The sequence below is a fragment of the Amblyraja radiata genome, chromosome 12, assembly GCF_010909765.2.
Source record: "Amblyraja radiata isolate CabotCenter1 chromosome 12, sAmbRad1.1.pri, whole genome shotgun sequence".
Taxonomy (NCBI): Eukaryota; Metazoa; Chordata; class Chondrichthyes; order Rajiformes; family Rajidae; genus Amblyraja; species Amblyraja radiata.
The window spans coordinates 18,553,753-18,571,763 of record NC_045967.1 but is presented as its reverse complement, the minus strand read 5'-3'; positions in this window follow the sequence as shown (position 1 = coordinate 18,571,763).

Genomic DNA, 18,011 nt, shown 5'->3' with positions numbered 1-18,011 from the left:
TGATTATTTTAGCATTTTGATGAACTGTCAAATGCCTGTAGGAAAAAGTTTAAAGAAGTGATGTATTTCTAGCAAATATGTAAAATGCACCTATATAAGGCCATTCATGTTCATTTTCAAATATCCTCAAAACACTTCACAGGAAACACATTTTATTTGAAATGTTCTCTATTCTGTATGGGTGGAAACACGGCAGGTGATTTGCTGTCAACAATATTGCAGAAGTACATAATATTACCGGAGTGTGGTAATCAGGTTTTGTAAATGTTCAATATTTGACAAGGTTATAAACTCCTTTAGAAAAATTCACTTGCAAGATCGTTGATATACTCCGGAGAGATTATAGAATAACCCTGCTTGACCCCTTGTCAGGAATAACACCTCCTACCTCTCAGACACATTGGAATGAAAAGTAACTCGAGGGCGGCACAGTGCTAGAGATCTAGGTTCAATCCTGACTACAGGTGCTGTTTGTACAGAGTTTGTACATTCTCCCTATGACCACTTGGGTTTTCTCCAGCTGCTCTGGTTTCCTCCCACACGACAAAGACGTACAGGTTTGTAGGTTAATTGGCTTTGGTAAAAATTGCAAAATTGTCCCTAGTGAGTAGGGATAATGTTAGGGTACGGGGTGATCACTAGTCGGAACGAACATGGTGGGCTGAAAGGCCTGTTATATTTGTGCATGGTATAACTGAACTGTTTGAATAGCATGCAAAAAAGCTTTTCAATGTACCTCAGTATAGGCGACGATAATAAACTATATACCTAAGTGACATCCACAACAGCAGCACAGTGGCGCAGCGGTAGAGTTGCTGCCTTACAGCGCCACTAGTCTGTAGGATAATGCTAGTGGATGGCTGGTCGGCATGGACTCGGTGAGCCGAAGGACCTGTTTCTGTGCTGTATCCGAAAACTAAAAATTAAAACTAAGATATCAGTTGTGTCAAAGTCTATCTGCCAGTACTGTCCAAATACCTTTTAAATGTTGTTATTGAACCTGCCTCAACTACCTCCTCTGGCAGCTTGTTCCATATATCCATCATCCTCCGTGTGAAAATGTTGCCCCTCAGGTTCCTACTAACTCTTTCACAGGATTCTCAATGGAACCCTGTGCCCTCTGGTTCTTGATTCCCCTACTGGGTAAACATCTCTGTACGTTCACCTTAACTATTCCCTTCATGATCTTATACACCTGTAAAAGATCATCCCTCAGCCTACTGTGCTCCAAAAGGTAAACTCCTAGCCTGCTCAACGTCTCCCTATAGCTCAGGCCCTCGAGTCCTGGCTACATTCTCATAAATCTTCTCTGCACTCTTTCTACTTTCTAAGTTTTCAAAGGTTTTAAAAGTTTCAAAGGTCTTTTATTGTCACGTGTACCAATAAAGGTATAGTGATATGTGAAATACCATAGAGCCACACTAAAAAACCAACAAGACACACAACTACATAAAAGTTAACATAAATATCCACCACAGAGGATTCCTCACATTCTTCACTGTGATGTAAGGCAATAAAGTCTAATCTTCTTCCCTCATTTTTCTCCTGCGGTTGAAGAACCCTCCATTAGGGCGATCAAAGCTCCAACAGCCGGTGATCGAAGCCCCCGCGTGGGGGCAATCGATGCTCCCGCTTTGGGGCAATCAAAGCTCCCACGTCGGGGCGATCAAAGATCCCGCGTCAGGGCGATCAAAGCTCCCACGTCGGGGCGGACAAAGTTCCTGCAGCTTCGAGTTCCCGAAGTCGGCCTCTGACCAGAGACCGCGAGCTCCACAATGTTAAAGTCTGCAAGCACCCGTGGTTGGAGCTCAGAGGTCGATCCCTGGCAAAGGGAAAGCGGGCTCCATGATGGTAAGCCCGCAGGCTCCCGCAGTGGAGCTCATGAAGTTGGTCCACAGCAAAGGCTGTGAAATCTTCGAAGTTAGGCTGCAGTGAGGACGGAGAAGTAAGAGATTCGAAAATGTTTTTCTCCAAACCCCCTTCCCACCCCCCACACAAAACACTTAAATAACACTAAAAACATACATTCAACACATACTAAAAAAACAACCAAAAAGGAAGGGACAGACAAACTGTTGGCGAGGCAGCCATTGCTGGCGCCACCCAGTGTAAGTTTAACAACATCCTTCCTATAGCAGGGTCACCATAACGAACACAATTCTCCAAGTGCAGCCTCACCAACAAAATGTCAGTGCTTGTATTAATCTTGAAGTTAACTTTAAACTAATCAATCACTAATTTGCATCATTTACCGTTCAAGGTCCCATTGAACTCTACAGAACATTGTCATTTTAAAAGTGGACTTGATATTATAATATCCTTCAATTTCTTGCACCACCTGCTGATAATCCTGAAATGAATGTTTTTATTTAATCTACTGTGCAATAAATAAAGACAAGTAAAAATTTAAACTCTCTTTTCAATATAAATATTTACATAGACATCTCGTTCATCCATGGTAAATTAACCTGAGGAATCTTTCCATAAACAAGCCATCATTTATTAATTCTCAGATGTAACTTAGCCAAAATCGTAAAACATCATCATTGCTGCCTCCTGTGATTTATTTTGCATCATGCAGTTATAGAAGAGGTGGCAAAGCATAAATCACAGCTTAATGCAGTGAGCTTTCTATAACCTTGCATTAATGATTACATTGCACCATGGGAATGATGCAGGGATACTGCCAAATACAGGATATTGGAGGAGGAAGAAGTTTTGTATCAAAGCAAGAATAGAAGACAGAAAGATTCAATTAACAGTGGCGCTGCACTCACTGCCGATCATATCTTAAACGCTGCTGCAAGTTTTACAAATCACAGGGCTCCACGAATATGTTTGCTCACAGTAAGACCAATACTGGGGCTACAGATTGCTCATTTCTAAGGACCGGAGTATTGTCAATTAAAGAGACACAAAAGCTGGAGTGACTCAGCGGGTCAGACAGCAGCTCTGGAGAAAAGGAATAGGTGACATTACAGGTCCAGCTCCTTCTTCATATCTGAAAAGTCATCCATTCCATTTCTCCAGAGATGCTGTCTGACCCGTTGAGTCACCAGCTTTTTGTGTCTATCTTCAGTTTAAATCATCTGCAGTTCCTGCACAGTGTTGTCAATTGCCTCCTGTGCAGCATGGAAACAGGCCCTTCTGCTCATCAAGTCCATGCCAACCATCGATCACCCGTTCACACTGGTTCTATGTTATCCCACTTTCTCATCCACTCCCTACACACTAGGGGGCAATTTACAGAGGCCAATTGACCTACAAACCCACGCAGTAAAGTAACATTTTATTAGTTAATGGGGGCACAGACTTTATTGGCTGGCCAATAGCAGGAGGATGAGGATGGGGCTTGTAGAGGCGTGAGATCAGATGAGAACACAGAGTAAATTATCCAGCCAGGTAGAGTTGTGAATGAAACAAGTCTGTGTTATGCATTGCTGAAGCTTGTTCTTAATTGATTGATTGAAAGATACAGCATGGAAACAGGCCCTTCAGCCAACCTATTCCCGCCGACCATTGATCACCCGTTCACACTAGTTCTATGTTCTGCCACTTTTGCATCCACTCCCTGCTCAGAGAGTAAATTTTACAGAGGCCAAACCCTGCATATCTTAGGGATGTCCGAGGAAACCGGGGCACCTGGTGGAAACCTACATAGTGACAGGGAGAACGTGCAAACTCCACAGAGGCAGCACCCATAGTCAGAATCAAATCCAGGTCTCTGGCACTGTAATGGGCCTGTCCCACTTAGGCAACTTTTTGGGCAATTACAAGAGACTATGTGGTCGCCACATGGTCATCACATGTACACAGGTGGTTGCTAGGGAGTCGCCTTCATGGTCGTGAGTAGTTCCCGCATTCTGGGAACTAGTGACAGCTTCATTCTGGTCACCGCTAATTTTTCAAAATGTTGAAAAATTAGCGGCGGCCAGAATGAAGCAGCCATGGAGAGTAGCGAGAATTCTCGTGCAGTGGTAGTGGATCTCCAGGAAGTCGTAGGTTGTCATAGGTTCTCGTAAATTGTAGCCAGTGCTGACCAGTGAATTTCATTGGATCATTGGGAAAAAACCCCATAAACAGTAGTTTTCAGAACCAAGGATAACCGACCGGTAATGTTAATGTCCTCCGAGGTTCACAGCCGTATATCTCTGGCTTCTTCAAAGTTGTCTTCACTCCTCCCCACACTATCTTCCCCTTCATCCCCCTTCATCCCCCTTCATCCCCCTTCATCCCCCTTCATCCCCCTTCTTCCTCCCCCCCCCCCCCCCTCCCTACCCTATTTTAAAGGACAAGTGACCTTTCACTCAGAACTGCTGTAGTTTTGGGAGGAACAGCAGGAGGAGATAAGCAAGAGATAAGACTGATTGGCTCTAGCCCGAGTGGGAGGAGAGAAGTGAGTCAGAGGGGTGAAAACAGTTGAAAAGTAGAAGCCAAGCACAGGCAGACTTTACTCAGAACTGCTGTAGGTTTGGGAGCAACAGCAGGAGGAGCTTAGCAAGAGATAAGACTGCTTGGCTCTAGCCTGAGTGGGAGGAGAGAAGTCAGTCAGTGCTGGAAAAACAGTTGAAAACTGAGGCATTTGGTTTGTAAATTGGTAAATCAGTCAATTTAAGCAAGACTGCTCTTAGGGAGTGGCAGTGAGTGAGCGGCCTAGTGAGGTGAGGGAAGTGCCCTGTGAGTAAAGTGTGAGTCTTTGGCTCGAGAGTCTTCGGAGAGGAGACCACGCAATACGCTTGAGAGGGAGAGACGAAAGAAGGAGATGTCAGGCAAGCTGATTCAGTGCGATGCTTGCAGTATGTTTGAGGTCAAGGACACCGCTGATGCCTCTGGCTGCTACAAATGCGAGAAGTGCATCCAGGTAGAGCTCCTGAAGGACCGTGTCGGGGAACTGGAGAAGCAAGTGGATGACCTCCGGTTCGTCCGAGAAACGGAGTAGTTCCTCGACAAGTCCTACAGTAAGATTGTTACACCTAAGGTACTGGAAGAGAGAAGGTGGGAGACAGTGAGAAAGGGAGTGAAGCATGGAATGCCAACGTCCCCGGGTGTTGTACCTCTTGTGAACAGGTTCACCCACTTAGAAGCTGTCGGGACAGAAGACGTGTTTACACTGAGCGGAGGACTGGCTTGCGATGCGAGTAGGGCTGTTGAGCCAAAACCAAAAAGGCCTCAGGCAGGCAACGCCATTTTAATGGGAGACTCCATTGTAAGAGGTACGGACAGGGGTTTCTGCGGCAACAGACGGGATGCGAGGATGGTGTGCTGCCTTCCTGGTGCCAGGATCCAGGATGTCACGGACAGAGTGCAGAAAATCCTCAAGGGCGAAGGTGAACATCCGGAAGTGGTAGTGCATGTCGGCACAAACGATGTCGGAAAGAAGGGGATGAATATTCTGCAGCGTGACTTTAGAAAGCTCGGAAAAATGCTGAAAAGCAGGACCTCCAGGGTTGTTATCTCCGGTTTGCTTCCAGTTCCTCGTGCTGGCGAGAGCAGGAACAGGGAGATACGGGACCTGAACATGTGGCTGAGGAACTGGTGCACGAGGCAGGGATTTAGATTCTTAGATCACTAGGATCTGTTTTGGGGTAAGGGGGAACTGTACAAAAGGGACGGATTGCATCTTAACAGGTGTGGGACCAGCATTCTGGCAGGCAGGTTTGCCACTGCTACACGGGTGGTTTTAAACTGAATAAGGGGGGTGGGGTGTCGAATGGGATAGTGGAGGATGGAGTTAAAGGGAAAGGGTTTCTTAAATGTGTGAGCGTAGAGATGGAGGGGTGCAAAATGAGGGTAGAAGCAATAGGTAGCAAGGTGAAAAGTAAAAGCGGCAGGCCGGCAAATCCAGGGCAAAAATCAAAAAGGTCCACTTTTCAACATAATTGTATAAGGGGTAAGAGTGTTGTAAAAACAAGCCTGAAGGCTTTGTGTCTCAATGCAAGGAGCATTCGTAATAAGGTGGATGAGTTGAATGTGCAGATAGCTATTAATGACTATGATATAGTTGGGATCACGGAGACATGGCTCCAGGGTGACCAAGGCTGGGAGCTGAACATCCAGGGATATTCAATATTCAGGAGGGATAGACAGAAGGGAAAGGAGGTGGGTAGCGTTGCTGGTTAGAGAGCAGATTAACGCAATAGAAAGGAAGGACATTAGCTTTGAGGATGTGGAATCGATATGGGTAGAGCTGCGAAACACTAAGGGGCAGCAAACGCTAGTGGGACTTGTGTACCGGCCACCTAACAGTAGTACTGGAGTTGGGGATGGCATCAAACAGGAAATTAGAAATGCATGCAACAAAGGTAAAACAGTTATAATGGGTGACTTCAATCTACATATAGATTGGGTGAATCAAATTGGCAACGGTGCTGAGGAAGTGGATTTCTTGGAATGTATGCGGGATAGTTTTCTAAACCAACATGTGGAGGAACCAACGGGAGAGCAGGCTATTCTAGACTGGGTATTGAGTAATGAGGAAGGGTTAGTTAGCAGTCTTGTTGTGCATGGCCCCTTGGGCAAGAGTGACCATAATATGTGAGTTCCTCATTAGGATGGAGAGTGACATCGTTAATTCAGAAACAAGGGTCCTGAACTTAAAGAAAAGTAACTTTGAGGGTATGAGACATGAATTGGCCAAGATAGACTGGCGATTGATTCTTAATGGGTTGACGGTGGATATGCAATGGAAGGCATTTAAAGCCTGCATGGATGAACTACAACAATTGTTCATCCCAGTTTGGCAAAAAAATAAATCAGGGAAGGTAGTGCATCTGTGGATAACAAGGGAAATCAGGGATAGTATCAAAACAAAAGACGAAGCGTACAAATTAGCCAGAAAAATCAGCCTACCAGAGGACTGGGAGAAATTCAGAGACCAGCAGAGGAGGACAAAGGGCTTAATTAGGAAAGGGAAAATAGATTATGAAAGAAAACTGGCAGGGAACATAAAAACTGACTGCAAAAGCTTTTATAGATATGTGAAGAGAAAAAGATTAGTTAAAACAAATGTAGGTCCCTTGCAGTCAGAAACAGGTGAATTGATCATGGGGAACAAGGACATGGCAGACCAATTGAATAACTACTTTTGTTCTGTCTTCACTAAGGAAGACATAAATAATCTGCCGGAAATAGCAGGGGACCGAGGGTCAAATGAGATGGAGGAACTGAGTGAAATCCAGGTTAGCCGGGAAGCGGTGTTAGGTAAATTGAATGGATTAAAGGCCGATAAATCCCAAGGGCCAGATAGGCTGCATCCCAGAGTACTTAAGGAAGTAGCCCCAGAAATAGTGGATGCATTAGTGATAATTTTTCAAAACTCTTTAGATTCTGGCGTAGTTCCTGAGGATTGGAGGGTAGCTAATGTAACACCACTTTTTAAAAAGGGAGGGAGAGAGAAAACAGGGAATTACAGACCAGTTAGTCTAACGTCGGTAGTGGGGAAACTGCTAGAATCAGTTATTGAAGATGGGATAGCAGCACATTTGGAAAGTGGTGAAATCATTGGACAAAGTCAGCATGGATTTATGAAGGGTAAATCATGTCTGACGAATCTTGTAGAATTTTTCGAGGATGTAACTAGTAGAGTGGATAAGGGAGAACCAGTGGATGTGTTATATCTAGACTTTCAGAAGGCTTTCGACAAGGTCCCACATAAGAGATTAGTATACAAACTTAAAGCACACGGTATAGGGGGTTCAGTATTGATGTGGATGGAGGACTGGCTGGCAGACAGGAAGCAAAGAGTAGGAGTAAACGGGTCCTTTTCACAATGGCAGGCAGTGACTAGTGGGGTACCGCAAGGCTCAGTTCAGGGACCCCAGCTATTTACGATATATATTAATGATTTGGACGAGGGAATTGAATGCAACATCTTCAAGTTTGCGGATGACATGAAGCTGGGGGGCAGTGTTAGCTGTGAGGAGGATGCTAGGAGGCTGCAAGGTGACTTGGATAGGCTGGGTGAGTGGGCAAATGCATGGCAGATGCAGTATAATGTGGATAAATGTGAGGTTATCCACTTTGGTGGCAAAAACAGGAAAGTAGATTATTATCTGAATGGTGACCGATTAGGAAAGGGGGAGATGCAACGAGACCTGGGTGTCATGGTACACCAGTCATTAAAAGTAGGCATGCAGGTGCAGCAGGCAGTGAAGAAGGCGAATGGTATGTTAGCATTCATAGCAAAAGGATTTGAGTATAGGAGCAGGGAGGTTCTACTGCAGTTGTACAGGGTCTTGGTGAGACCACACTTGGAGTATTGTGTACAGTTTTGGTCTCCTAATCTGAGGAAATACATTCTTGCCATAGAGGGAGTACAGAGAAGGTTCACCAGACTGATTCCTGGGATGTCAGGACTTTCATATGAAGAAAGACTGGATAGACTCGGCTTGTACTCGCTAGAATTTAGAAGATTGAGGGGGGATCTTATAGAAACTTACAAAATTCTTAAATTTTGGCTAGATGCAGGAAGATTGTTCCCGATGTTGGGGAAGTCCAGAACAAGGGGTCACAGTTTAAGGATAAGGGGGAAATCTTTTAGGACCGAGATGAGGAAAACATTTTTCACACAGAGAGTGGTGAATCTCTGGAATTCTCTGCCACAGAAGGTCGTTGAGGCCAGTTCATTGACTATATTTAAGAGGGAGTTAGATGTGGCCCTTGTGGCTAAAGGGATCCGGGGGTATGGAGAGAAGGCAGGTACAGGATACTGAGTTGGATGATCAGCCATGATCATATTGAATGGCGGTGCAGGCTCGAAGGGCCGAATGGCCTACTCCTGCACCTATTTTCTATGTTTCTATGTTTCTACACTGTGCTTTCACCGTCTTAATTACAGCACCAACTTTTCTGTTCATCGCAGTGTGTGCATCATTCATCTGCATCACATTGGCTTTGCACCGTGTGAATTTCACTCAGACAGCGCTCTCCCCACTTGCCCTGTTCCCCCGTCTGCATAAATGGCTGGTAAAGGAAGTGATGTGTGTATGTGTGTGTGTGTGTTCTACTCTGATAGTCGCCAATCCGATCGCCAGCTTTTCATCGACCTGCTACGACAGTCGCCGGCAGTCGCATGAAAAATTGCCTAAGGGGGACAGGCCCATAAGGCAGCAACTCTACTGCTGCGCCATGTGCCGGTTTTGTGGATAACTCTTTGGTTTAGGTTTATTATTGTCACATGTACCGAGATACATTGAAAAGCTTTGTTTTTCATGCCATCCAAACAGATCAGATATACTATACTATTTCCTTCGCTCCATAGATGCTGCTGCACCCGCTGAGTTTCTCCAGCATTTTTGTGTACCTACTATACATAGATACGATATACATAGATACATAAATACAATCAAGTCAAACTCAAGTACAATAGATAGAGCAAAGGGGAAGATACAGAGTGCAAAATTTAGTTCTCAGCATTGTAGCATATCAGTTCTAGCGACAAAGCCCAATGTCCACAATGGGGTAAAGGGAGAACGTGCAAGTTCCACACAGACAGCAACTGACATGAGAATCGAACCCGGGTCTCTGGTGCTGTGAGTCAGTAGCTCTACCAGCTGTGTCACTGTGCTGCCCGCAGTCCTCAATGTCAATCCACCGAGATCCATGCACAGAGGAATAGAAGGGGGAGCAAGTATATTCACCAATGCACAGGCAAGTGTAGAGTTGTTGGTCAAGGTCAAAGTACTGAGGATAAATACCAGTAGGAAAATATTGTTGATCTGGGAGCATTAGCTGTAAGTTCAGGCAGTGAAACCTTGAGCTACTGTGTGTTTTTGTTAGAAGCATTGAGTGTTATCGTGTTATTTTTTACAATAATGGATGATCTTCGTAAAGAGGAACAACACCAGTAAATCTTGCAAGACAAACTATTGGGAGCAGGCAATAACTCACCATTTCTTCGCATTCAAAGTCGCTCCCAGAAGCAGCTGTTACATTTATAAATTGCTCAAATCAGCAGTGAATCCATTTCCTGGTCTTTTCCGTCTGTTCAATGCCGCTATCAGTTCCTGACTTAATTTGAGTACGGTCGTTCAAGAATAAAAAAATCAGTAAACAAGAGAGAGGTCATTCAGTCCCTCTATCCACATCCATCATTTAGTTAGATCAGAATGGTTCAATACAAAGCATCCAATACAGTCAATTGCAGTATTCTTTGGACCATTGATTTAGAGGGATCTTGGGGTACAAGTCCATAGCTCCCTGAGAGTGGCAAGCAAGGAGTATGGGTGGGGCAGCGGTGGAGTTGCTTCCTTACAACGGCAGAGACCTGTGTTCAATCCTGACTATGGGTGGTGTTTTTACGGAGTTTGTATATTCTTCCTTTGACTGCGTGGGTTTTCTCCGGGTGCTCCAGTTTCCTCCCACATTGCAAAGACGCACAGGTTTGTAAATTAATCGGCTTCTTTTAGTTGCTTTTAGGCGACGCAGTTTTTGGTTCGTTGGCTTTTAGGCATCCCGCCCTTTTGGTTAGTTTGCATTTAGGCGTCCCATCCTTTCGGTTAGTAGGCGTTTCGGCTTCGGACTCTTTCGGTTTATTGCCGTTTCAGCCTCGTTTCCATTCGGTTCTTTGGGTTCGACTTCTTTGTTTCGGCTTCTTGTCTGTACTACAGGGAATAACGTTATTTTGTTTTTCAGCTCTTCAAACAGTAATCATCTAACCACGGGGGACAGTGGTGCAGTGGTAGAGTTGCTGCATTTCAGCGCTTACAACGCCAGAGACCCAGGTTTGTGACCTGCGTGGGTTTTCTCCTGGAACTTTGGTTTTCTCCCACACTCCAAAGACGTGCAGGTTTGAAGGTTAATTGGCTTGGTATAAATGTAAAAATTGTCCCTACTGTAGGATAGAGTAAATGTGCGGGGATCGCTGGTCGGTGTGGACTCGGTGGGCCGAAGGGCTTGTTTCTGCGCTCTATCTCAAAACTAAACAAAACTAAGCTCGTCCACAATAGATTTTATTTTGAGTCTGTCTCGTCCAAGAAATGCAGTGGAAATTGAATCATTCTGCCTGAGCCCTGTGTGATGCAGATACTATGTTCAGAAAAAGCTGGGAGCGTTTATTCTGCCCTTTAACTCACCTACCTCGTGGCTATTGGAGGAGGAAGCTCTGCTTTGGATGTTTCTGTCTCTCGCTTTGAACCTATAGATGTCATCTTCCTTCCTAATAATTCAGCACGTTAATTAAAATTCCATACTGGAGAGATTTCAATAAAAAACTCCAGTTGCCTTGGGTTGAAGCAGCGTTGCTCTATGGGTTCTTACCAGCTCTTGATCATAGATCAGAATAACATGCATTTATTCTCTTTCTGTTTTGATCTCCCAGCTCCCCTGTTGTGTACGCCTTCCGGGCCATGAGACATCAAGCAACCTTCTCCAGTGCCCCGCCTGTGATGTCCTATTCTGCGGAATACCAAAGCAGTGGTGAGGTGGGCAGTCACAAGGTGCATGATTCAGACTTGCCGACTCAGTCTGGGTTTCCAAGGCACCTGCTTTGAACTCTGCACCCATGATCTGAGTGCTTATGGAAGCTCCTTGGGATCGAAAACACAACTTGCACTGTTCTATTCCAAAGCTTAGAAGAAGGCCATTTGGCCCATTGCGTCCTTGCTCAGCCTTTGAAAGAGATCTCGAATTAGTCCCACTCTTTTTCTCTGTTCCTTTATTTTAGTTTAGAGGTACAGCATGAAAACAGGCCCTCCGGCCCACCGAGTCCACGCTGACCATTGACTACCTGTTCACACTGGTTCTATGTTACCCCACTTTCTCATCTGCTCCCTGCACACTAGGAGGCAATTTACAGAGTACAATTAACCTACAAACCTGCATGTCTTTAGGACGTGGGAGGATACCGGAACACTCATAGGAAACCCATGTGGTCACATGAAGAACGTGTAAACTCCACACGGACAGCACCCGAGTTCAGGATTGAACCCGGGTCTCTTGCACTGTGAGGCAGCAGCTCCTCTCACTGTGCCACTGTGCCATCCTGGTCACTGCCTTCATCCTTCATGCATCTTTCATCCTTCCAGCGGACCTGTTGGCAATGACCCGATCCCGAGAAATAAGAAGAAAAAATGAAGTTACATTTATTAATCTGCAGTTACGGAATCTCACCCCAATCATTTTTGAGCAAGGGTATAACATATACAATATATTGCAGGTCCCTGGCCATCATCCTTGAATCTGTAGATGTTTGCAAGATTATGACCAAGCCCTCTGTGAAATGTAAACCTAATACAGGCAAAGAGGACTAGTGTGGATGGGCAAAAGTGATGGCACCGATGTTGGTGGGCTGAAGTAAATTATCCTCTAGGTCTCCTGTTAGCCCTGTTTCTCCTCTCCTTGTTCATCTTCCCATGGCTACACCCTTCAAAATAAGAGCAAGAATATTATCCAAAACATACAACAAGTGCATTTACAGTATTGGTTTGACTTTAATTGAACGATACGGCATGATAACAGACCCTTCATCCCACCGTCCATGCCGACCATTGATCACCCATAGATTCAGAGATGCATAGAGTCAAACATTGTGGAAACAGGCCCTTCGGCCCTATGCCGATCAACATGCACCATCTACACCAGTCCCACCTGTCTGCGTTTGGCCTATATTCCTCTAAACCTATCCTATCCACATACCTGTCCAAATGTCTCTTAAATATTATGATAGTAGCTGCCTCAACTACCTCCCATTCACACTAGATCTATGTTATCTCACTTTCTCATCCATTCCCTACATTTCAGGGGCAATTTATAGAGTGACAATTAACCTGAAAACCCGCATGTCTTTGAGATGTGGGAGGAAACTGGAGCACCTGGAAGAAGCCCATGCGTTCACAGGGAGAACGTGCAAACTCCACACAGACAGCACCCGAGGACATGATCGAACCTGGGTTTCTGGCACTCTGAGGCGGCAGCTCTACCAGCTGTGCCACTCTTGGGAAGGAGGAATCAAAATTGCTGGCTTCCAGCATGGATATCAGCGATAAATGTTATTCTGGTAAGATCTGCCTTGTTGGTGAACAATTCCCTCAATAACCTGGTGTCATTTAGGTGAACACTGCAAGGAGCTCTCAGACAGAATGCGAGGATCAAACCCGGGTCTGACGTTGTTTTGCAGCAGCTCTCTCACCTACGCCACTATGCCACTTAACTTTAACTTCGAGTCAGAGAGTTGTAGAGCGTGGAAACAAGCCCTTGAGCCCAACTTGCCCATGCCGCCCAACATGCCCCATCCAAATTAGTCTCACCTGCCTGAATTTGGCCCACATTCCTCTAAATTTATCCTATCCATGTACCTGTGTTAATTCAGGCCAAATTGGAGAGGCCAGGACACTAAAATTAAGTAAAGGCTTCTAGGCTGCTAGGCCATTTGGTCAATTTAAATGTGCCCTCTGCAGAAATGAGACAAGCTGCAGAATGGTGCCAGCTTGTCTAGAGCCTAGATAAGAGTTGCAGGGAAAGAATGGAACATCTGCAGTTTCTGACAATTAGGTGTAAATTTCATGAAACGGATTGGGTGAATGCAAACCAGACATATACATTGTAAATATTGTTGCAAAGCTTTACTTTGCTAGATGTTGATTGGGTTAAGTGTTGAGCATTGTCTGGGTTTCTTGAACATCTAGGCACATGTTGCATAATTCATCTCTGTTAATTTGCATCTAGAAACTTCATCAGATACATTGTATTAGTCACTGTATTATTGGATTAAGGAAATGTCTATCATGTACTGTGTTAATCGATATCTGTTATTGGACTGTAAAGGGACCACTCCCATGTGGTTCAGCCCCTCCAGTTTCGGGGACCTATAAAAGGTAGCTCCTACGAGGTCCGATGTCGATCTTCTGGTAGAACGCTTAGGATTGCGTGACCTTTTGGAGTGTCTCTACTTGCACGAGGCTGGAAGGGCTTGGCCAAGCAGATACAAGGATCGAACCCGCAGTGGTTATGTATAATAGAGGGGAACTGTTATTGTTTTTTCCAAAATAAAGTTTAGATGCGCAAGTGCTTGACTCAGTATTCTGATATCCGCTAGGGTCTGTCCCTTTTTCGATCGCAACTAAATATTCCCGTCCCATCTTCGATTATCCTCCTATGGGTGAGGCAAGATTTTTTAAACTATATCCCATAAGCCATTTTTCAAATCAATTTATTTTTATAACTAAATTTAGGTGCAAAGTGAGTATTTTGCCCCAAACCACAGAGGAGTGTCTATTTTCAAATTTAAATTCAATTCAAATTAGAGCTTGCCCCAATAGCTGTATCTTTTAGAAAAGGTTGGATGTGTTATTTCCTTATTCCTTTGCTGGTGTCAATAGCTAGATGATGTTAAAGTTGGGCACAAGTGTAGGTATCTACTTCTTCTTCCTTGATGTTAGTTTCAAAGGAGTAGGGACACTGAGGAGCAGCCTTCTCTATCTGTTGGCCTTCCCAGATTTGTCTTAAAGGGACAGGACAGTATCATTTCTTCCTTGTTGTTCGTCTTTGTTTCAGGGGAGCTACCTTACGTGAGCTGTGTTTTCTGTCCGGTCTCAAGGGTCCACATATTCTTGACCTCACTCCCCAGATAGTTGTATGCTGTAGATTTTACTTCGGAGTCACGTCCGTCTGCATGCGCGTCATTATGTCTGAATGCAACACGCACAACGGACTGGCAGGCATTGAGCCTCCCAGGCCGTCGGGATGAGCAGGTAAGGAAAGTTGAACTAACTTACCTGCGTTCTTTCGGGCTTGAAGTTTTTTTCAGAGCCCAGATGTCGAGGAGACGGCCCGCGGGGATGTCGGCTGCCGAAGACCGCAGCCTTCCAAATAGCGGGCGACGGTCTTGTTCCCGACATTAGCGCCGACAGCAGAATCGGCAGGAGACTTTGCGCGGGAGCAGGAGCTCCGTGGTTGTCCTGTGGGACATAATGCCACCCGCAAGTCTAAACTAACCCGTTGACTCAGATGAGTCCGGGGAAGAGGGATACCCTCCCTCAACGGAGAGCGTCTGAGGACGACTTCTCCCACATGGAGCAACTTATGGCGAAGTTGCTCCAACAATAATCTGCTCCAAAGGAAGGAGCAGTATCAGCACGGCCTACAGCAGTGCCGGTGCTGGAAGCCTCGCACATGGGGCAGCCCAATGTCTTCCCCATTGAAGGGGGAACTACATGTGGACGAAACCACTCTGAATCAGAGTACAAAGCGAGGGGGGGAAACCTTCCCAGGGACAAGCAGAAGAAAGGAAGTAAGTTTTACTTATATTGCATTGTCTAAGTCAACACCAAAATGCTTTACATAAAAGTAATAATAAGCTTCCATACAAACAAACAGAAAATAAGTGCTTCTGCAATCATCCAGGTTCCACTGGGTGCTTCCCTGGATGGAATCTAGCTCTTTGCAGCCCGGGTATTATGAAGAACCCGCAGGCAGCAGCACCTGTTTTCAGGGCTGCACAAATGTCTCCTGCTCTAAGGAGAGGAGCATTCATGGTCCTTTTCAGTCTGACCAAAGCTAGAATCTCATTTAGGTCCACTGGAAGGGCCATGTCAGCACAGGTATCCTCAGGGGCCTGCGGCAGCACCTGTTTTCAGGGCTGCCTACGAACCTCACTCTCAGTGGAGCGGTTCACTGAATCCGGTGGTAGCTTGAAAGCTGGGCACGGAAATATGATCAGAGTCGTCTTTCAAGGCAGACTCAAAATAATGGCCAGAATTGTCCTACAAGGCAGGCTCAGTATGATGAGGTTTCAGACCAGACCCAAGCAGAGGTCGGGAGAAACATGGAATCCACACTCCTTACCAGTCCTACTCCCAATCAAGGAGAGGAAAGGAATCCGCATAGGTGGGTCTGGGTTTACTGAAACAAGGGATTGTGGAGCAGTTACATGTTCGTAATTTACTCTTGTGTTCTTGTTCAAAATGACAATAACAAGAAATTTCAGAACGGGGTTTTTAAAAACAGATAATAACGTGATAATTTTACTGCACAACATACACAGGTTCCAGTGTTCAAAAAGGAACTGCAGATGCTGGAATATCGAAGGTACACAAAATTGCTGGGGAAACTCAGCGGGTGCAGCAGCATCTATGGAGCGAAGGAAATAGGCGACATTTCGGGCCGAAACCCTTCTTCAGACCACAGGTTCCAAGCAGACTTGGAACTCGGACTGGAATTGTCTTCGATGCAGGCCCAGTATTTTTGGGCAGGATTGCCATTCAGGACATGTGACAGATGGAGGATGTCACTTCATCCAGGTGTAACTCATTTGTGCAGTATAGACTTTTAGAAACAGTAATTTTGTTACGGTTTAACTACTGTTTTATAGGAGCTTCCTGTAGAATGGTCACATGGCATGCATCGACCTCAAAGATGCATACTATTCGGTGTCTATTCACTAAGAACAGGAGATATTTGAAGTTTAACTGGATGGTATGGATCTGCCAAATGGGTTGACATCAGCTCCTAGACTATTGACAAAACTACGGAAACCAATTCTGGGCCTACAAAGGTCTCAAAACCACATAGTAATGGCATATGTGGAGGACATTTTCATTTTGGAGTCACCAAGAATTTGCAGAAGCATCAGTCAAGCGAACCAAAACCCTGTTTGAAAGAATTGGTTACCTCATCCATCCAGTTAAATCAAAATTGACACCTACAAGGGTAATTGATTACCTAGAATTTACTATCAAAAACAGTAAATATGTTGGTGACTTTGCCTAGGGGCAAACAACAATATTAATTAAGCCTGCAATGACCTGATAGTCAAATTCTAGCCATCTATCAGGCAAACAGCGAGTGTAATTGGCAAATAGTAGCTGCATTCCCAGCAGTACGGGCCTTTGCATTACCAAAACTTACAGCAAGCAAAGGAATGAACACTCAGATTATATGCAGGCCGAATTGGCAAACTATGGATTGCCAGCAGAGGCCATTATTGAATAACTATGGTGGATAACGAATGGGAGACAGCTCAGGGAAATTTTGCTCGAAAGCCATCGAGGGTTCTTCAGACCTATGCAAGCGGCTAAGGATGGGGAGACACCAACACAGTCTAAAGCTGTGGGGGCAGATGGAATGAGCAGGAGTCTGTAATTCCCCAACACATGGAATCAATTACCCAGAATTGTTGGAGGCACAATATGGACTCAAGGTTCTCTGTAGCGATATGCAACTGGTGCTTGTTCAATTTCAGATTGATAACACCACTGCGGTGGCATATATCCATTAACAAGGGTGGTGTAAAATCTGTATCTTACGACAGATTGTCGAACCTCATTAGGCACTGGTGTATCGAGAGGAGTATTTGGGAAATCTACGAGGTAGATATAACACGGTAACAGATGCTGGATCATGAATGTTTAATAACAACACAGAATGGATGTTGAATCAGACAGTATTTAACAAAATAACTACACGATTTGGCATACCAGATGTTGATCCGTTTGCATCTAGGCTAACCATTAGTTACCCAGATATGTGTCCTGCGAGCTGGATCCAGGAGCAAGGCAGTGGATGCTTTCTCCCTCAATTGGGGAGGAATGTTTATGTATGCTTTCCGCCAATTTGTCTCACAAACCGATGCTTGACAAAAATCAAGCAAGACTAAGCCACAGGCATATTGGTAGTGCCAGATTGGCCTACTCAAGCCAGGTCCCCAAAAATTTTGGGAATTATAGTCCAGCCAGTAATGGCTGTACCCAAGAGCAGGGACCTCCTAGTGAACCCAGTTACAGGGAGCAATCATCCACTACATGAACGTATAACTTGTTGGTCTGCAGATTCTGAGGAGGCCATTTCAAGGCATAGGACTGTCCGAACAAATACAACACAGTTCGGATAACGGATGTCTTGGAGTTCCTATCAACTGTACTATAACTATAAACTAAGTTATAGTGCATCTATAGTGCCAGAGGCGCACTCTCCTCCAATCTGATGCCGGAAGCGGGGCACAGTTCGATAGGAACGCACCCCTTTACAACTAAATTTATGAAGAGAATTTACAATTTAAGACCTCCAAGGCCAAGGTA